Source organism: Bison bison, unplaced genomic scaffold, assembly GCF_000754665.1.
Source record: "Bison bison bison isolate TAMUID 2011002044 unplaced genomic scaffold, Bison_UMD1.0 scf7180017864503, whole genome shotgun sequence".
NCBI classification, from domain to species: Eukaryota; Metazoa; Chordata; class Mammalia; order Artiodactyla; family Bovidae; genus Bison; species Bison bison.
The window spans coordinates 1,248,766-1,255,979 of record NW_011495061.1 but is presented as its reverse complement, the minus strand read 5'-3'; the positions used below and the strand labels follow the sequence as shown (position 1 = coordinate 1,255,979).

The following is a 7,214-nucleotide window of genomic DNA, read 5'->3' as shown; positions in this document are numbered from 1 at the left end:
GTGGGCGGGAGCAGGAGTGTGCACCCAGGAGATGGGGGGCCTGGCTCCAGTCACTCTGGGCCCCAACAGCTGCGGCGGCTGTGGGTGCTGAGTCAGGGACTGGGCTCTGCATCTGCTTCCTGAGCTTTGCAGTGAGAGGAGAGGCGTGGGGCAGATGCAGCAGACCGATCTGGGTTCCCTAGTCCCAGAAATTCTCCTCAGGCAAATGCTATTAATAGTCACTGCGCCTCTTGCCCGCTGAGAACAGAGGGAGGCCGGGTGATAAGTGAAGAGCAGCTTTGCTGAAATTATTATTAATTAAAATGATCAATATCACGCCTAATGGTAGCTTTCAAGGGACAAAGTTGTTCTTTGGCTGCCGTGTGCATCAGAGGCCAGTGGCTCATGATGCCCATGGGGAGCTGGGTTTGTAGGCTCATTGGTGAGCTGCTGAGCACAGGACGCAGCCCTGGGCACGTCTGGAGCCTGGACTGGGAAAGACGGAGTGAATCAGGAGGAAGCGGAAACAGCCGCAGCACGTGCTCTGTGGGAACGCGGTCATCCACGCGTGGGTCTGCCGGGGCCGCCCCGTCCAGGGCTGTTGTCTGCGGTCTCGACAGAAGCAGCAAAGACCAGCTACACACTCGTGTATGTGCAAGGCCCCCCTGCTCCAGGGTCCCTCCCAGAGGAAGACCATCGTGTGCCCTCGAAGATGATCTGGACGATGATGACCACACAACTTCCCTCAGCGTCCAGCACACACGTGTCTGGTGCAGAGCAGGGAATCAGGAGAGCGGATGACAGGCTTGTCTCCTGTCCTTAAAGAGAAGAGGCATCGAGCTGGGGAACCGGCCGACTCCAGCCCTGAGGGACGGCTCTGTGTCCGGCGCTGTCCGCCTGCAATGGGGCCGTGGGAGCGTGTGGTTCCCTGAACAGGTTGCTATGACGAGCTGCAATGGGAGTTCCCAACAAGACCTGGGAAACCCTCCCAGTACCCTCCACGAGAAGGATGGCCACGTGCCTCCAAGCTGGGTGTTTCAACTCTGAATAGAATGGTCTTGTGAGCAGGAACTGCACTCATTCAGATTTCGGAATCCACCAGGTCCGCACCGGAGCCGACTGGCCCGACCCGTGACGAGCCACTGTCCTCAGTGAGATTCCAGGACAAGCAGGACGGCCTCGCGGCCCGACGCTCACTGCACGTGTGGCTGTGGCTCAGACCGCTTCCACCCCACCTCCCACCTGGACCAGCTTTCCCGCAGTTCCTGGACGACCCTGGGAGGTTCCGCTTTCGGACGATGGTCGTTGGGGTCTGTTGACATCTGATCCTGACTCCAGGCCCAGAGCAAGAACGGGAGGCGAGGAGAGAAGCGTCTCTCGGAGGGGCCGTGGGCAGGCGTGTGGTCAAGCAGCTGGGGCGGCTGCTCTGTCGCTCTCTGGGCCCCCCGCCTCACCGGCACCCCACTCATGACAGCGCCCACCCCCACAGTTATTCCCTGCCCTAGTCCCTGGGCAGAACGGCCCTGACGCTCATTATTAAAGGGGAACATCACCCTGGGGTGATGGCTAACCTGAGGGCCGGAGGGGCCACCGGTTTCCCTGGGAACTGCCGTCAGCTCCCCCGAGGAGCTGAGGTGGCTGCCGCGTCCTGCCTGCCGTCTGCCGTCCACTGCGTGGGGCTGGGGGAGGCGGTGTCACTCCCGGACGCCAGGCCCCTGATGTGTGGGCTGCCCCATCCAGCAGCCCGCTGGGGTCCCTGCCGGTGCCGCTGGGTCCTTTCATGAGTCTCGAGGTGACAGCAGGGCATTCAGGCTCGCACAGAGCAGCCGTCGGGCTGAGCTGCAGGCGCGTCGTCCCTCCCTCCCTGCCCCAGGCACATCCTCGGCGCGTGGGGGCCCTTCCCGAGCAGAGGCGGAGCCTCAGCGCCTCCGTCGGGGAGTCCTGCCTCTGGAGGTGAAGAGAATCCTCCACATTGTCGTGGATGAGAGGCGTCCTGCGGCTGGCCTGGCGTGAGGCCACCTTCCCGGGAGGTGTGGACGGAGCAGCCCCCGGGTCTGGGGTTGGGGGACAGGTCCAGACGTGTGAGAACCCTCTCCTTCCTCAGAGCCTAAGAGATACACGCCCAGGTGCCCACTGGGTTTCGTTTTGTTGTTTTTAACAGGACGATATAACTTTAATAAGGAAGCTCTACTAGGGTGGGAGAGCTCTGGGGACAGTGGTTACCCCACGTGAGGGGCTGCTTCTCTTCCGGGAGCCAAACTGCACACCTGTGAGGTGGGCGTGGGCCGGGACCCAGCACCCCGACCACCCGAGGAGGGGAAGTGGGAACGTGAGCGGCTCAGACAGCAGGTCGCGGGGCGCGGTCTGGGCTCGGGGCAGGGCCGCGTCCGGCTCCAGACCCTGTGGTCAGTGGTGCTCGGCCCCCGGCGTGCACCTCCCTCCCTCAGGCCCAGCTCCAGCCCGCGAGGCCACGACCGGAGCCCCAGGAGGGCCCGACGGGCGAGGCCGGGTGAGACGGCAGGACGCAACCCACGGCCCAGAGATACCAGCACTCGGGGGCTGGTGTGGGGGGACGCTGGTGTGCGGGGACACTGCCGTGGGGGCCCTGTTCGGATGATGCTGGCCACCTCAGAGCACGACCCAAGAGCAGGGGAACACCTTGGCACCAGGAACGGCCCCAGTTCCGTGTTGTTAGAGCAACTCTGCACACACAACCCCGGTCAGAAGCTGTGATGCCAGCTGCGTCCAGGCCTCCAGCCGCCCCCACATCTCAGCCCCGCTTCCAGCGCCTGAGCCATCTCCTCTGCACGCAGGCATCTGACTGATCCGAAATCCAGCCGAGTAGTGACACGGCTCTTCCTCACTGCCAGTTTTGAATTACCTCCTGACCCCTTGAGCCCTGAACCCTGACCTGACTGTCAACCCTTCTGGCCCCACAGCAGGTGCGGAGAGGGCAGCACCCCCCTGGGGGACTCATCTCTCTGGTGGCCCGTTGCCAACAGCAGCCTGAAGGAGCTGCGCTGGGGTCCTGCAGTCCTGGGGGCAGCCCCTGCCTGTCCCGGTGGTGGACACAGGAGGCGTCCAGGTTTCTCTGATGGGCCTGGGGATGGGACTGCTGTGGGCGCCCTGAGCCCCTTCCTCCCTGCCACATCTCAGTCTCCAAATGCAAACCAAGTTCAGGCAGGAGCAGAAAGGAGACGCAGAGGTGGGCTGGCGCTGTAACCTCCCAGCACCCGGCCTGGATGAAGGCTCCGTCCACTTCGTCCTCCAGAACTGGCTCTGGTTCAGAAAGGAGCCGAGCGGGCTTGGTCCCGGAGCTGCTGAGGCTCTGAAGGTCCCGCATGGAGCTCAAGTAGCCGCAGCCAGGAGGATACCCCAGCACAGTGTCAATGCAGGAAGCCCGGCCAGTGGCCCACAGGCCCCTCCGGGTGGAGGGCAAGGCCGAAGGCTTGTCGGGTGTCTGCACACAGCCGCACAGGGGCTGCTGCTGTGCCTGCCCTCACTCACAAGAGAAGAACCCCCTCCCTTCTCAGAGATGCACAGCCGACGGCGACCCATGTCAGGTGAGGCCCGCTGCATTCCCGCGTTTCCCCAGCTTTCTCACCCAAAGGAGTCATGGCAAGAGCCAACACACGTGTGGAAATCGTGGGATTTAGGGAAACTGTTGAACCTGCCGAGTGTGATAAAAATTCTAGGTCAGCATCTTCTAATAATGCTGACATTTGATGAGGGGGAAAAACCCCACCATTTTCTGGCTAACTGATCCTCTTCGGTGACATCATGAAGTCAGATGTCCCGGGACTAATGTTATCACCTCCAAATGACCCCTTTACGATGACAGGAGTGGCCACCAGGCCAAGCTGTCCACAGCTCCAGGCACGGCTGCTCTCCTGGGAGAGGAGCCACCAAAGTCCAAGCCCACGGCCACCAGGCTCCGCTGGCAGCGGGAGGGAGGCCGGTGGACAGCGCTGAGGCAGGAGGGTCTGCTTCTCTGGCCCCCGCCTCGGCCCAAGGAGGGTGGACGAGGCGACTGTGCCATCTGGGCTGCCATCTGGGCTGCCTTCTGCCGTCAAGACGGCTGGAGCGTTGGTGGCAGAATCCGGGACCCGGACTCTCGGATGACAGAGTGAAGTGGAGACCTCGGGGCCAGCAGGACCGGGCCCCTCACGCGTCCGGCCCCTGCTGTGTGGCGACACGCCAACATCGAAGGCTAAGTGACTATCTGGGGAGACTGTGCGCCCCAGGCAAGAATACTGGAGTGGGTTGCCAGTTCCTCCTCCAGGGGATGTTCCCGACCCAGGGAAGGAAGCCGCATCTCCTGTGCATCTCCTGCTTTGCAGGCGGATTCTCCACCGTGGAGCCACCAGGGGAGCCCCACTGTGCAACCAGGGAGCCCCAAAGGCCCCGCCAGTGCTGACGGGAACCGGAAGGGCAGGCGCGCGGGGGGACGTGCAGTCCAGAGCATCTCTGTTCTGCTCTGCAGGAAACCGAGCCACGGAAAGGCCTCGGAGCAGTGACAGCCGCGAGTGCGCTTGACCGCAGAGGTGGGGGGTCTGTGGAGGAGACAGAGCGCGGTCCAAACACTTGAGGCAAGTCCTTCAGAAACGGAGGAATTAATTACGCTTCTGGATGGCGAGGCCCTCAGAGTGGAGGAGCCAGTCCTTACAAAGTAACGTGTTATGTGCACACATTCCTTATGAGAACTCCAACCAGGTGAGTCTCGCGGGTTGAGTGTGACTTGATGACCTGGCTCTGAAGGTCACTGGGATTCACGTCCCAGAAGAATAAATGGCCAGGAGCAGCCAAGAAACCGGGGCAGAGAATAAACAGCTGGCTCTGCAGACATTAAGATACATCATCAAACACCGAGGCGGCATTGTGCTGGCATGGGAACCGGCATCTGGAATAAAGTGGATCATCTGGAAGCAGAGCAGGTGACACCTGGGAGTCTAGTGAGGAAGTAGCATTTCACACCGAGGGCAACGAAGGAGCTATCCAAGAAATACACCCATTTGTAAGAGCATCACATGAGATTCCTACCACATTCCACACGGAAAATTAGATGGCTTAAATCCACACATTAAAAAAAAAAAAACAAAACTTCAAAGCAATTAGAAACACAGTGTAAAATACTCGATTGTCACAAACCCTAAGCTGTTTTTAAAAATCCGTGCATCTTAAAAGATTTATATTTCTAATGTATAAATTGCTCCTACGAACCAGTATAGAAAACAATGAGAAGAAAACAAGCATAGACTATGATCAGGTAAGCTGCAGAGGACACGAAGGGGATGTTCACCTTTGTAATGATTACAAAATAAAAACTAAACCATATTTTGCCTATTGCACTGGCAAAAGTTAAAAAGCTTGATAATATCTTTTCCCCGTATACTTCTATTATACGTATAAATTGGTAAAGCCCTTTTGGAGGGTAATTTGGCAATAAAAATGCACATACTCTATGAGCAAAAAAAATCCCATTTCTTGTAATCTGATTTACAAAAATTATAGCATAAATGCATATACTTGTACAAGAACAGTAACTCCAGCATCGCCTGCAATAGCAAGTAAACAAACAGGAGACGAGCCATCACTGAGGATCTTTGACTACTTCGTTTTTAAAAAGAATGTACCTCTAGGTTCTGCCTGGGAAAGAGCCATAGTTCGCTGTTACGTGTTTGAAGCAAATCATGAACAATAGGCAACATCCAATTTTACTTTTGAAAATAAAACAATAAAAAGCTAACAAGAAACAGTGACCCTAGCCTGTGTGTCTGAGTGCTGTGTGCCTGGGGGAACCCGGGCTCCTCATGGGGCTCGTTTCTGGGGGCTACGGCGGGCGGGGCGGGAGCTGAGACCCTCTGTGCTCACACACTCCTTGGACGTGACCCTGAGGCGGGTGGAGGCTGTGTTCGTTTTCTCCTGTGCTTGTGCCTTTGGGTATTTTTTGGGTGAGGGAAAAGCCTACAGGGACGACTGCCCGCCCAGCCCAGGCAAATGGGTAGCCGGGACAGTGTTGATGGCGGGTCGTTCTGTGGCAATGTGTGCAGAAACACAGCCCACCTTCACGGAAGACCCCAGGTGGCACTGAGCGTGGCTTTGAGGCCAGGCTTCACGTGGACGGACGCGTGGCCTGCGGGGCTGGCTCCAATCGCACGCTGGGTCCGTCGTGGGACAGACCTGCCCTCGGGTCCCAGGCGTCCACCTGGGCTCAGGGCCTGAGTCTCCACGGACACCGCTTTCTCCTCCCTCTAAATCTGATTCTCAAACCAGCCCCAGCTCACAGCCTCCGGGCTTTATTTACTTTCCTACAGCAGTCTTTCAGCCAAGACCTTCTGGCTTTTAGGTTAATTTGGCAACAGAGTCCCAGCTGTATCCCTGCTTAGAACCTCAAGGATCCCTGCTTTTGCTGAACGCCCAGATTGTTAGTCTCGGAGCTTTCTGTGGCCAGGTTGTCTTTCCCAGAGACCTGACCTTTGAAACAGACTGGGCCCCCGAGTCCCCCTCCCCGGCCGCCCCCCGCCTCACTCCATGCTCTACGGTCAAAGCAGGCAAGTGCTCCCAGCCGCCCCCACACCAGGCTCCAGCGGGAGGGGCTCCTGCAGGCCCCCCGCCCGAGGCCACAGCCCCAGCCCCCAACCCCGCCTGGAGCCACGGCCCCTCCCATCTGCCTCCACAACCAGGAGAAGACCCACATCCGCTGTTTCCCCAGGTTCACCGCAGAGCACACACTTGGAGTGAAAGGCTCCAGGGTACTTCGCAGGGGGCCTGGGTCACGGTCCCAGGCCAGCCCCCAGCCAGTCCCCTGATGTCCCCATAGACTGTCCCCTGACGTCCCTATAGTGTCCCCTGACCTCCCTATAGTGTCCCCTGACCTCCCCATAGACTGTCCCCTAACCTCCCTATAGACTGTCCCCTGACCTCCTATAGAGTGTCCCCTGACCTCCCTATAGAGTGTCCCCTGACCTACTTTAGAGGTGTCCCCTAACCTCCCTATAGACTGTCCCCTGACCTATTTTAAAGGTGTCTCCTGACCTCCCCTATAGACTGTCCCCTCTACTGGGTGTCTGTGGGTGGAGAGGGACAGAGGGCTGCAGGCTGACCAGGAGCAGACCTCGAGCCCAGTGCCCGGCAGGCCTGAACTTCAGCCCAGGGTTTCCGGGGTCTGGAGAAGTGTCTGGCCGGGGCACGGTGCCCAGCACATGCAGAGGGTCTGTGCAGTCACTGAGCTCCTC

At 59.0% G+C, this 7,214-nt stretch overlaps 1 protein-coding gene across 1 annotated transcript in view; it reads right to left on the bottom strand.

Annotated features, from left to right (window-relative positions):
• The window catches only part of PTPRN2 (protein tyrosine phosphatase, receptor type, N polypeptide 2), a 373,453-nt gene that overhangs the window by 175,388 nt on the left and 190,851 nt on the right, over positions 1–7,214 (bottom strand).